This window comes from Staurois parvus, unplaced genomic scaffold, assembly GCF_062004578.1.
Source record: "Staurois parvus isolate SC_StPar_1 unplaced genomic scaffold, SC_StPar_1.0 ptg000019l, whole genome shotgun sequence".
In the NCBI taxonomy this organism is placed as follows: domain Eukaryota; kingdom Metazoa; phylum Chordata; class Amphibia; order Anura; family Ranidae; genus Staurois; species Staurois parvus.
The window spans coordinates 19,109,755-19,122,916 of NW_028317815.1; positions in this window are offsets into that span (position 1 = coordinate 19,109,755).

Consider the following 13,162-nt stretch of genomic DNA (forward strand, 5'->3'; position numbering starts at 1 on the left):
TAGTTAACTTTAACCCTTTAATAACTTATAACCTTTTCCTTATATTCCTTTTTGGAATTAAATTAATTTTTGATTCATCTATGTTTATTCCGTTATACCTAGATGGATATCTGATGCCCATTATATTTTCCAACTTTATCCTGTTACGCTTAGATGGATAATTGATGCCCATTATACTCTTCAACCCTTTTTATCCTTCTAAAGCATTTAACAGGTAAAACTGCCCAAAGGTAACTTTAACCTAATGAATTATGACCTCTTCTTCATATCTTCCGTTAAATTTAATTAGTTTCTTTTTTGTCTATCCTATTATGCCTAGATGATATTTGATGCCCATTATATCCTCTACAACTGTTTTGGATGTGTAGGCCAATTAAGATCTTTGTTGGGTAATTTTCTTATAGCTCCGTGAGCTTTCACATCCAGGGTGAGCCACTGAGTCCCATATATATATATATATATATATATATATATATATATATATATGTATATATATATATATATATATATTTGATTAAATACTTTGTATTGGATATATTAAAGTTGTTTGGTAATTATATCATTTTCCTTTGTAATTATATAATTTTACCCTTAGTACTGAAATTGTTTTTATGTTTCTGTATTTTTCCTTTCTTGTGTTTTTTACAAAAATACAAAATAAAAATTATATAACTTTTAATATGTTTGGTATTCATGTTCATGCACCCTAAAAGTCCCATCTTCTCTATTGAATATTTGCAATAATAATGTATGATGTAAAAGAGAAATATAGTGGAGCCTACAGTAAGCTCTGTTGTTTGAAAAGCTGCTTACTTCAAGTCAGCTTGAACAAGTTTGTCCATTCTCTTCTGACTTTTCTTCACCAAGTTGTTTTAACCCAAAGTACTGTTGCTCACTGAATGTGTTGTTTTACACTATTTTTATTTTGTAAAAACCAGGTACAGCCATGCATGAAAACCATAGACCAGTAGATTATAAAATGCTGTAACTAACACATATGGCACCAAAAATCATTCTACAATATTATTTGCAAATATTCAAAGCTGTACAGTTTGTTTTCTTTAGAAAGTAGCAACAGCCTCAGTAGAAAATCCTGTATTCTGCCAGCATGCGAAAAAGAATGATCATTGGTCTGTGTGAGTTTATCTCTGCAGAGGTACAACACACCCCAAGTGAGTAAGAGCTATAGTCCTTAAATCATGAATTTTGTTTTATGGAGAGCTGTAGCCTTGACTCCACACAGAAAGCAAGGGTCATTCTCTACAGCATGCTGGCATGTAGATGGGTTATGGCTAGTTAGGTGCTCTCCTGGAAGGGAAGACTGGGATTAATTTAGTTACAGGGTTGTTCACTTTGTGGGATCTTTTGGTCCAACCCACTGCTCCTGTGAATTTAAAGTGGGACAGTGGTTCGGGGTGGTACTACCTTAAGGCAAGGTGATTTTTTTGTTATTATTATTATTATTTGTTTATTAAATTTTTCTGGTACAAAAAAGAACATCTCATACATAAAAAAAAAGAAGAAAGTACAAATCACAAGTACATCACCAATACATAAGTTCCCTTTGCAACACATTTTCCCCTACCCCACCTTTCTTCCCACCCTCCCTCTCTTCTCATATCCCTGTCTACAACCTCTTTCTTCTGTATTATCCTTCCTCATGATTCTCTATCCATATCTATACCCCTCCTTCCTACATCCTTTCTTTCTCTTGGGATCTCAGTTAGACTTCCTCTGATGTATTCCACCTAGACTACAACTAATTCCAGATATTTTTTAGATGTCTTAAAATTTAACCAACTACTCCATGTTTTCCTAAATTTATCCACCACAATATGATATAACTCCTTTATCCTATAAATGTTTCCCACTCTGTTTATCCAATCTTTTACTCTTGGTGGCTCTGGAATTTGCCAAAATTTGGAGATTAAGCCCTTAGCCGCAATGACTAAATGATACAGTACCCTATTCCTAAACAAGTTTATTAAAGGCTCGGATTTATAAAACAAACACATCCATGGATCTTTCTGAACCATAATCCCACATATTTCCTGAATGAGTTGTATTATTCCCTTTCTATAGTCCTGTATTATCAGGCAGTCCCACCATATGTGTCCCATTGTTCCCTTTTCCCCACCTCTCCAACACAACGGTGAAACATCTACTTGTTGTTTGAGTGCCTTACTCGGTGTAATATACCATCTCGCCAGACATTTTAGCAAAATCATTCAATACGACACATAAATTAGGCAAAGAAGTCAACGGGTTAGTAATAAAAAGCATAACATCATCAGCATACATACTCAGCTTAAAATGTGAAACTAATAATGAATAGCCAGAAATATCCGAATGTGATTTGATCGCCAATGCCAAAGGTTCCAACACCAGCGCAAACAAAAGGGGCGAAAGAGGACAACCCTGACGGGTACCTCTACCCAATGTAAAAAAGTCAGAGTTACAGCCAGGAAGCCTTATTCTTGTTTTAGGAGAGTCGTATAGGGCATGTATGCCTGCCAAAAACCCATCACTGAAGCCCATTTTCTGTAGCAAGGAGAACAAGTAGGGCCAAAGAACACTGTCAAAGGCCTTGTTTATGTCTAAACTCATCAACAGAACCTCTTTGGAATGTAAATTGGCATCTTGAATAACGTTTAGAGTGAGACGAATGTTATCAGTAATAAATCTGTCGGGAATAAAACCCGACTGGTCTGGAGAAACCAAAGAGGAGATGATAGGAGCCAACCTGTTCGCCAAAATACGGCTAAATATCTTCAGATCGTTATTCATTACTGAGATTGGTCTATAGTTTTGCAGAAAACAGTGGTCTTTCTGTGGCTTGGGTATTAGAGACATGTTAGCTAACAACATCTCCTCGGGGAACTTACCCCCCTGTAAAACATCATTAAATAATGTTATCAAGTATGGAGCCAATATAGAGGTGAAATGTTTATAATAGCTAGCAGTAAATCCATCAGGACCCGGTGCAGTAGAGCGTTTCAGCGTGCCTATCGCACATGTTATTTCCTCCAAAGTACAGGGGGCATTAAGAGAGGCAATCTGAGAAGGTGTGAGAGCCGGAAGGGGTATAGAATCTAGCCATGAATCTGATAGAGAAACAGAATCAGACTGTGGAGAAGCCAATAGTTTAGAATAAAAATTTTCAAAAATACCCAAAAGTTCCTGAGGTAAAGATGAGATAGCACCTGAATTAGTACGCAATTTATACACGTGTGGGGGGGCGCAAAGAATGGTTCAATTTCCTTGCAAACATGGTAGATGCTGAGTTGCTATGTAATAGGAACGAGGCCTTCGACCAGCGGAGGGCCTTTTCAGTTTTTTGGGAAAGTAGGGCATTCAGTTCCAAGCGTTTTTGGGACAATAGCTGTTTATTGAGTAAAGATGGATTAGCTACATGGCTTCTATAGTGTGCTTCTAATTCTCGGGTTAAAAGTAGTATCTGCTGCCAACGTTTTTTATTTCTGGTCGAAGCCATAGAGATAAGTCGGCCTCGTAGGACCGCCTTGTGGGCTACCCAGAGTGTGGCTGGGGAAATATCAGGGGTTGAATTAGATTGAAAGTATTCCTTAAGAGACGTAACCACCTCCTGGCGAGAGTCAGTGTCAGTTAGCATAGAGTCATTAAGTCTCCATGAAAAGGGAGTAGGTGCCAATCCCACAAACGTGATAGATAAAGCCATAATACTGTGATCCGACCAGGGGCTCAAATGAATACTAGCTATCCTAGAATTAGCTAGCAAAATGGGGGTACAATAGATATAGTCTAGTCTAGCATAAGAGTCATGTGGGTGGGAATAAAATGTGTAATCCCTGGCTCCCGTGTTGTGCGCTCTCCAGGCATCCACCAACTGGAGGGCATCTAGTTTCTTAGTAAGGGATTTTGGGAAAGCTTGGGAAGTGTGCGAGGGGGAGCTACGGTCCAAAAGAGGATTTGCCACCAGATTAAAATCGCCACCCACCAATAGATGGGGGGACAAAAACTTATCCAAAGCACCAAAAAATTTAGAAAAAAAGGTAGCTTGTGCCGAATTTGGTGCATAGACATTAGCAATTGTAAGATCTCGACCTGAAAGGGTGCCCTTAAGAATGATAAACCTACTGTCTGGATCACGATACACATGTTGAACCTCAAAGGGAAATGAGTTATGTAGAAAGATGGCCACTCCCCTACTCTTGGAGGAATGTAGGGTATAATACCCCTGCCTATAGGATCTACGAAAATATGTCGGGTGTTTTGACAAATGCAAAATGCGTTTCCTGTAATAAGATGATTTTTGCTCCTAATCTTTTATATTGAAGAAAGGCTGTTTTGCGCTTATTTGGCGAATTGAAACCCTGGACATTATGCGAAATACATTGAATTACCATAATAAACAAAGCTTGCCACTATCATCATAAAAGTACACATTACAAGGATATCCCCTAAATTTATTTGACTAGACATAGGAACCCGCAGGTCTGCATCAGACAGACATACAGGTGGCAGAACCAGCCTAGGGGACCTCCAGACCCCAACAGAGGGGTCGTGATGTCCACAGACTGACACAATACCATCTTCATGCACTAAAGTTTTGAGAAAAGAGAAAATGAAAAAGAATGGAGAAGAAGCTTTAATATCGTCTATATTTGAAAGGGTAACTGAAGAACATGGATCAGGCAGAAAAGTCGTCATACCTGATAAAACAAAAAGTTCAAACATTAAGGGGCCACATGGGCCCAAACCCTGTCTCCTTAGAACATGGAAAACAGAGCTGCCACCCCGCAATCGGGCGGCGACACCTCCGGCCATGTCAGGAGGCAGGGTGGGGTAACGTGTCAAAGAGTAGTACAACCATGAATTAATGGGCGCAATTAGGAGGGTCCAATGACCCTTGTTATACCTTAACTCGTCCAGTTATCAATGCAAGGCATACAAAATATTCAGTATTGCAAAAATATCACAGCAGCAACCACAGAAATACACAACCTGACAATGTAAGAAATAGAGAGCAAAATCCCTGTGTCCCAAATCTTAGTAAAGTCATAAAAAACAATAGACCAGACCAAAGACTATCAAGACAATGAGTATTAGGCAAGTGAGAATGGGCCTGTCAACCCGGTTCTTGTCTGACTCTCCTTCTATCCCTCCGTGGGGAAGGGGTATGCCAAATGGGAGAGATACGAGGGGTGGAGGGTGGGCGTTGAGGTGATGGGGCATCCGCCAAGCCTAATTTGGCCAAGATTGCTCTACCTTCGGGAGGGGATGTAGCTATATATGTGCTCCCATTATGTGGAACTATCAGCTTAAAAGGGAAGCCCCACTTGTAGCGGATACGAGCGGAGAACAGGGCAGTTGTAACTTCTTTCATTTTTCTACGCCTCTCCAACGTGGCCGGGGAAACATCAGGATAGATTTGTAAAACCGAGCCTTCAAAGGAGTATTGCGAGCAGCTCTGAGTATTTCTTCCTTGGTCAGAAAATCCTTCATGCACAAGACAATATCCCTAGGCGGCTTATCAGCAGGAGGTTTAGGGCGTAGGGCTCTGTGGATACGGTCACAGGCAAAAGAGCCAGGGTCACGATCCGGAAGGAGTGATTTGAATAACTTGGTTATAATTAATGAAAGATCCGACATAGACTCCGGGATTCCCCTGATTCGCAGATTATTCCTGCGATTGCGATTATCAAGATCCTCAACCTGCGCCTGCAGTTGTGAAAAGGCCGTTTGTAAATGATCATGCTCTCTGGAAAGTTCACCATAGGCAAGGCTAAGTTCATCGTGTTTGGTTTCCAAGCGGTCTGTCCTAGAGCCCAGCGTGGCTATTTCCTGAGAGAGAACATTAGTGTTTTTATGCAATTCTGATTGAAATTTGGCGGCTAGTTTGGCGTACATAGATTCCAAGCAGGACTCCAAGTCCCCTTTTGTGAGTTGCTGTGTATTTTCGCTGACCAAGGCCGATAAGGGAGCGGTGGTATCCCGACAGGGATGCTTGCTCTGTATTGACTGGAGACATGCTGCAAATCTCGTGAGCCTTAAGGAGGTATGTCGTGAGGGACTTCTGAGCTTGTCCCTTTTTTTTCTTGGTGGACGGCATACAAAGAATCTCCCGGGGGTGATCAGCTGAAAATTGGAAAGTGAATGGAGATTATAACCCCAGGGGACCTATAGCGCCCAAAATAGGTTCAGGGTTGTAGTTACATGGATGCTGTCAAACCCATCTGCGATAACATTATATTGTAAAAATATTCAACAAGCCTTGAAAGGGTAGATAGAACATAAGTCACAGCAACCAGCAAAAATTTCACTCCGGAGCAGGATGATGGCACCAGATCCCAACTCAGGACACAAGAGGGATGGGTGGGAAGCAGGAAGCAGAGGACCTCCAATTCTGAGCACAGGGCCCCGCAGGGAGACACCCTCCGGGGCAGTATCAAGGCCCCAGTAGGCCTCTGAGCCCAGCAAGGACCACAGTCACAGAAGAAGATGGACTCTGGGGCTATTAATATGAGGCCCACTCCCCAAATCACTGTGGGGAGATCATAATGACAGGATGCCACCTGTACCCCCCACTCACTGTGACCAGGTGAAAGGAGGCCTCTGGCAGATGGTATAGGCCGCAAACGTCGCCGCCGCCGCGGGGAGCAGCAACACTCAGCGACGTCCCTCTCTCAGCCTCTGTGGTACAGAGGACGCTGCAGACGTCCTCGGGTGATCCCTCACAGCCCGGATGGCAGCGGGTGTGGATAGGAGGTGCCGGAGCCCCGGCCCACGTGGCCGCACCAGGCCGCGGACGTCCGCCGCCATGAAGGGCGGAAATATTGCCCGGAGTCCACCTCCCAGGTATCCGGGATGATACCAGGGCCCTCCGCTGCTCCACTGTGATCCGCTGCTGCACGGATGGCAGCGGTTTCCGGAATTCGGCGCCGGAGCTCCGGATTATGCGGCCGCTCCGGTCGCCATCTTGGACACGCCCCAGAAGTTGGACATTTTTTTATTAGAAAAAAAATTCTTGTAACCAGCAACAAAAATACATTTTTTTTTTACAAAAGTATAAAAGAAATATTTACAAAATAAATAAATGCAATATACCATTCATCTGGCTTTAAACTAAACAAGGATCAACTAAGACTTGCAATGTTCCATCACATTAATAGAAAGGAGCATGACATAAACAAAATTCCAATTCAAATGTGAAAAGGAAACCATACTTTACATATGACCTGGCCTTTATGGCCTGCACCAAAGAAAAACATTCACCATTTTGTTTTTTAAGAATAAAGAAATAAACATTTTCAAAAAATGGAAAGACTTATGGCCCTCTCTTTAGGGGGTACTGCTTCATCCAAACCATATATCCCCATCCAGGCTTTGGCCCATATGGGAATCTACTGTCATGTGGATTGGTACCCGAGAGCAAGTTGTTACCAAGGCCTATTTGACCTCAAAATATAGGAATGATGCCATTGTGGCTCATATCTCTCATCCCCAGGCTCAGGGCCTGCTTGAGAGCACAGACATGGTCTATAAGAAAACACTAGCAAGGCCTAATTGGCCACTATTTCCACATCCCATATCTCAACTGTGGCCTGCATGGGATTTTATCCGCCTTGCTAATTAGAGAAAGAAGTTGCATACAAAGGCCTATTTTGCCTTAATCAGGGGGGTGACGCCTTTATGGCTCATATGTCCCTTAACACGGCTTTAGCCTGTATGAGACTTAAAACTGCAAAGAACCTTTCCAAGGCCCAGCTGGCCTATCTTTAGACCCAGGAAGGAAATTCAAAACAGGCCTTCAGGCCTATTAGGTAGGGAAAAGACCTTCATAACCCCACCAGACCTACTCATATTTAGACCTGTATGGCCATAACACACACACATATACAAAATCACATAACACAACAAATATAGAAACAAAGGCTAAAAAACGCAGGCCTTCAAATTCACGTAGCCTCTCTTCAAAAAAATTATTCTCGTCAAAATCTAGAGGGGTGAGAAAACACAAGAAAGGAAGAAAGTACAGTATCCACACCCAGAGATCAACAGCCAGCAGCTACAGGCCCGATATTCCTCCACGCCTTTATCCAGACCCTTCGCCGCTGCCTGTCTTTCTCAAGACCCCGAATTTTCCCAACCTCACCAAGGATGTCATATACCACCACCGAGACAGGAAGGACTTTCTGCCAAAGGGATACCTGACACCGTGCATTCCAAGTGTAATAACGGACCACTAGACAAACTAAGAAAAGAGTGTCAAAATCAAAATCCAGATGTCTTTTGGAAGCCCCATACACCCACCCTGCATAAGACATGCAGTGCAGGAAAGGGATGTCTAGAGCCCTCCCCACCTCTTTGTATACCTCTACATTGAAAGGGCACTGAAGCAAGAAGTGGTCCATAATCTCCACTTCACCTCCACACTCTGTCCTCGGACAACCTCGGTCATCCAGAGAACAGTGCTTCAAGTTCCCTCTCACATATAGCCTGCCATGGAACGCGAGCCAGGCCTGGTCCCTAAACTTTAAGGGAATCCTTTCCATATTAATCAATCTCAAACCCTCTCGCAAACTATAGCCTGGGCAATCCTTCAAGGCCAGTGGTGCATAAAAAGCGGCAGCCACAACCCTCTCCCTGAGAGATTTCCCAGGAAGTGATCTGACCTCCTCCGCCGTCACACACCACCGCCTGAGTATTTTCAAGCACGAGGCAACATAAGCTGGGAGCTTACCATGGTTGACTCTCAGGCTTCTCACTGGCCCGCCACTCTCCCAACAGCTCAGAAAGGGTCTAAACCAGACCTGAAATAAACCTACCCATGCAGGTGGCTCCTCCTTCAGCATGCTACCAAAATTATGTTTTACAAACATAATGGAGAAAAAAACAATTGGGTTGACCATCCCTAGGCCACCCTCCCACCTGGACCGGTAGGTCACATTCCGCTTCACGAGGTTCAGTCTGTTCCCCCATAACAACTGGAAAAAACAACTATAGACTCTCGTATAGAGAGACTCTGGCAAGAGACAAACATAGCTGACATACAAAAAGACTGTAATCAAGTAGGTCTTGATCAGGTCAACCCTTTCCCTCAAAGAGAGCCGCCACCCTTTCCAGCATCTCACTTTAGTTTTAGCATCAGACAACCCGGATTCCCAATTCGATTTACTATAATCACCAGGGCCAAATGTGATGCCTAACACTTTTATCTTTGACTGGGGCTCCGGGAAGGCATCCGGAAGTGAGAAGTTCTCACCTTCCCTACCCAAGGAAACTTCACTTTTCTCACGATTGATCTTGGAGCCCAATGCCTCCGCATACTGTTCCATCTCTGAGACCACCTCCCGCGCCTCTTCAGACACCGAGATGAAAACAGACATGTCATCAGCATAGGCCACGACTCTCAAAGGTCTCACCAGCAGCACCCACCGGCACCCCACTCAGCGCCCCGCCATCTAGCCTCCTTACGAAAGGGTCAATTGCAAAAGCTTAGAGCAAGGGACTCAATGGACACCCCTGGCGCACCCCCGAGCCAACCTCAAAGGGCCACCCAACCGTTGATCAACATGAAGCTCTCCGCCCCTCTGTACAATGTTTCCAACCAGCCAATGAACCTCCCTTCCAGGCCATACCGGCCAAGGAGATGCCAGAGGTACTTATGATCCACCCGATCAAAGGCCTTGGCCTGATCCAATGCCAACAAATACTTCCCACTGTCATCAGCCCTGCACCGCTCCAGAACCTCCCGTACAGCTAACACTGCTGTGAATGTACTTCTGCTCTGAACCGAACAGTGCTGATGCCGCGAGAGTAACCCGTCTGCCACTGATGACAAGCACCAGAAAAGAATCTTGGCCAGAATCTTCCTATCAACATTAAGAAGGCTGATGGGGCGCCAGCTCTCAATCATCGAGGGGTCCTTACCCTTTGACAACAAAATCACAGCCGATTTCCTCATGGAGGGAGGGAGTGAACCCTCTTCTAGACAGCTATTAAAAACTTCCACAAGGTGAGGCGCCAAGCTGGAATTAAATACTTTAAAAAATTCTGCTGTCAAGCCGTCTGGCCCCGGCGTTTTCTTAATGGCCAGACTATCTATGGCTTTGAATACCTCTTCGACTGTGATCTCGCTCGTCAAACTTGTGGGCGGAATGTTATCTTCCAGACCTGGTGTAGACTCTAAAAACTCAACATCCTTGCCTGGTCAAGGTGCCTCTCCCCCAGAAGATCTTTAAAGAATGCCCTTGAGACCTCCAAGATTCCTGATCTGGATTTCATCAGAGAACCCGTACTATCCCTTAGACCGGTGGCTATCTTAATCGCTATACCTTGTTTGCAGTTCTGGTAAGGGTCAAGCGAATGGTACTTCCCATAGTCCCTCTCCAGAACCAAAGAGGCATGCCGGTCAAACTGATACTTCTTCAGGAGAAGCTTAACCTCTGACATTGCCCCCGAATCTCCACCCTCAGAGACAAGGTGATCAAGCTTCCTCCGCAGCTGTTGGTAGGCAACATATTTATCAAATTGTTTTTTCTTACCTAGGGTCTTGAAAAACCTGCCAATCCGCACATTGGTAAGCTCCCACCACTCCGACTTACTGCTGCAGAAATCCAGGATGGTCACCTGAGCTTGAAAAAAATCCTTGAAGGATCGTCTAACCTCCTCATCGTCCAGCAGAGTCCAATTCAATCTCCAGACACCCCTCCCCTTCGGTGGCGTATCTGAAACATTCAAAGACACAGTCAACAAAAGGTGGTTGGAAAACTCCACTGCCCGACACTCAGGTGTCGAGAAGGCAGAGTCCCCCTTTAAAAAAAAACCTGTCTATTCTATTCTATTCTCACTTCTACCTCGCCTATAAGTGAATCCCGTGCTATCTGGGCTGCACTTAATTAAGGCATCCACCAGACCTGCTTCCCTAGCTATCGCATTTAAGAAAACGCTATCATATCCAAGCCTGTCATTGGAGCCCTTCCTGTCCTTAGGCCTAGTGACAGTATTAAGTCTCCACCAAAGACAACTTGTATGGATGTAAAAAAGAAAGGCTTAATCCTTGTAAAGAGGCATTTCCTATCCCGCTTAGACTGGGGACTATAGATGTTAATAAGCCTCAGCTCTTGCCCCCTCACAAGGACGTCCAAGACCATGCATCTTCCAACCTCCACTTCAATGACCCGCTGACATGTTACCATACTGGTAAAAAGCATCGCAACTCCGCTGTAAGGCTCAGCCGCAAGAGACCAGAAAGAGGGGCCACTCCTCCACTCCCTCTTTGCTAGATGGACAGCTAAACTACTGAGCCTGGTCTCTTGCAAAAACAAAACATCAGCACAAATACTGCTGAGCAAAAATAAGGCCGCACTTCTAGCACCTACAGACTTTATGCTGGCAACATTAATGGTTGCCACGTTTATCAGAGTGGGAACTGCCATCAAGGTAATTGAGATAATCGTTTCTTAACCTTTGTTTTCCTCTGCTTCGCAGGGGACCTGACCCTTTTCTTTTTCTCTTTAGATTTTTTAACCACCCCCTCTTCCATAGGAGAAAGGGTTCCCCCTGAATCACCCTCTTCCCCGGAGAGAACCTCAAACCTATTCTGCACTGCCAGTTCTTCAACCTCTAATGAAGAGACAGAGGATGCAGGAGACACCACCCTCCTCCCTCCCTTTCTTACTTGTGACCACTCCCCACCTACAGCCTCCACTACAGGCCCCTTTCCCAGGGAAGAAACCAGGTTTGTATCTCCAGACATCTCCGAAGCCCCTCCTGGGTTCCGGTGATGCCGTGGAAGCAGAGGAGGTGCCATAGAGAACGGCTTAGCCGTCTCCTTGACCGGAACACCTCGGCTCTTGCGAGCAGCAGGGACAGGAACCATTTTACTAGGGCCTGGAGCAAGCGACATTGTGGAAGACACATGGGGGGGCTCAAGGGAAGACACCTGGGAAACCACAGAAACAGGGGAGACTCCACAGGGGGAGGGGAAACAGATACAACAGGGGTCTCACTGGGCACCACTGGTGCCGAGGCACCTGAGGCTGCAGGAGTGTCTGAAAGAGGGGGGGCAACCCTTCACCCCTTTCCTCTGCCTCTATCCTATCCAGTTCCTCTAAGACACTGGACAGGTTATGAAGTGCCTCTGGACACTTACTATAAGAGTGGCCAAGCCGCTGGCATAACTTGCATCTTATCTGATTACATTCTCTTGCAGTGTGGCCTATCCCTTGGCATAAGGAGCACTTGAGTATTTCGCAGGTTGCCGCAAAGTGCCCCATGTTGCCACATCTATGGCAGACCTTGGGCTGGCCAGCATAGAAAATGACCAACCGGTCTCTCCCAATGAAGGTAGACGTGGGCAGGTGCCTTACTTGATTGTCCTCCACCTGCAGCCTAACAGTGGCTGACCACCCTCCTGTCCAAATTCCCCTGTCATCTGAGATTTTCCTCAGGGGTGCCAACACATCCCCATATCTCCTTAACCAAATGGTTATGTCTGCTGCAGGGATTGACTCGTTACGTACTAATATCGTAACATTTTTTATTTTGCCTTGAGACTACCTTTGGTGCAAGACCTTCCCTTCTGGGGGTCCCCTTGCAATTGTTATCAGACTTTATCCAAAAGGTGTGTAGAGATTCTGGTCTCTGGAAGGAAATACCATACTCCCCAGATCCTATCGGGGCGATAAAAGCAAAAATATCCTGGGCTTTGAACTCCATTTCTATCATCCGATCCGCCACTTCCCTTCTAACGGGAGGGGGGGGGGACCCTTTCCTACCCACCTTAACTGGACCACATTCCTCCTCTGGATCCCTGATCCACCCATACTTGGTGCAGGTGCGCTCACCTCAGCCCGACCTCTCCTCAAGGCAGCTGAATAATTCAGCACCCCTCCAGTAGCAAGGGGGTGAAGAGGAGGGGGGGGTTTACCTCCCCGTCATTACCAGACACATTGGCATTGCTGCCACTAACCGCAGCATTTTGCGCCTCTGCAGCTCTGCCCTGCACTGCCCTACACTTTTGCAGCCCCCACATTCAAAGGCACCGCCACCTTATTACCAGGTACTACTCCACTCTGCACACCTGCGGCATTAATTTCCACACAGCCAGGCTCACAGGATTTATCCGCAATCAGTGTAATACCCTGCACCTCCACAGCACCAGACCCTGCAGTACTGC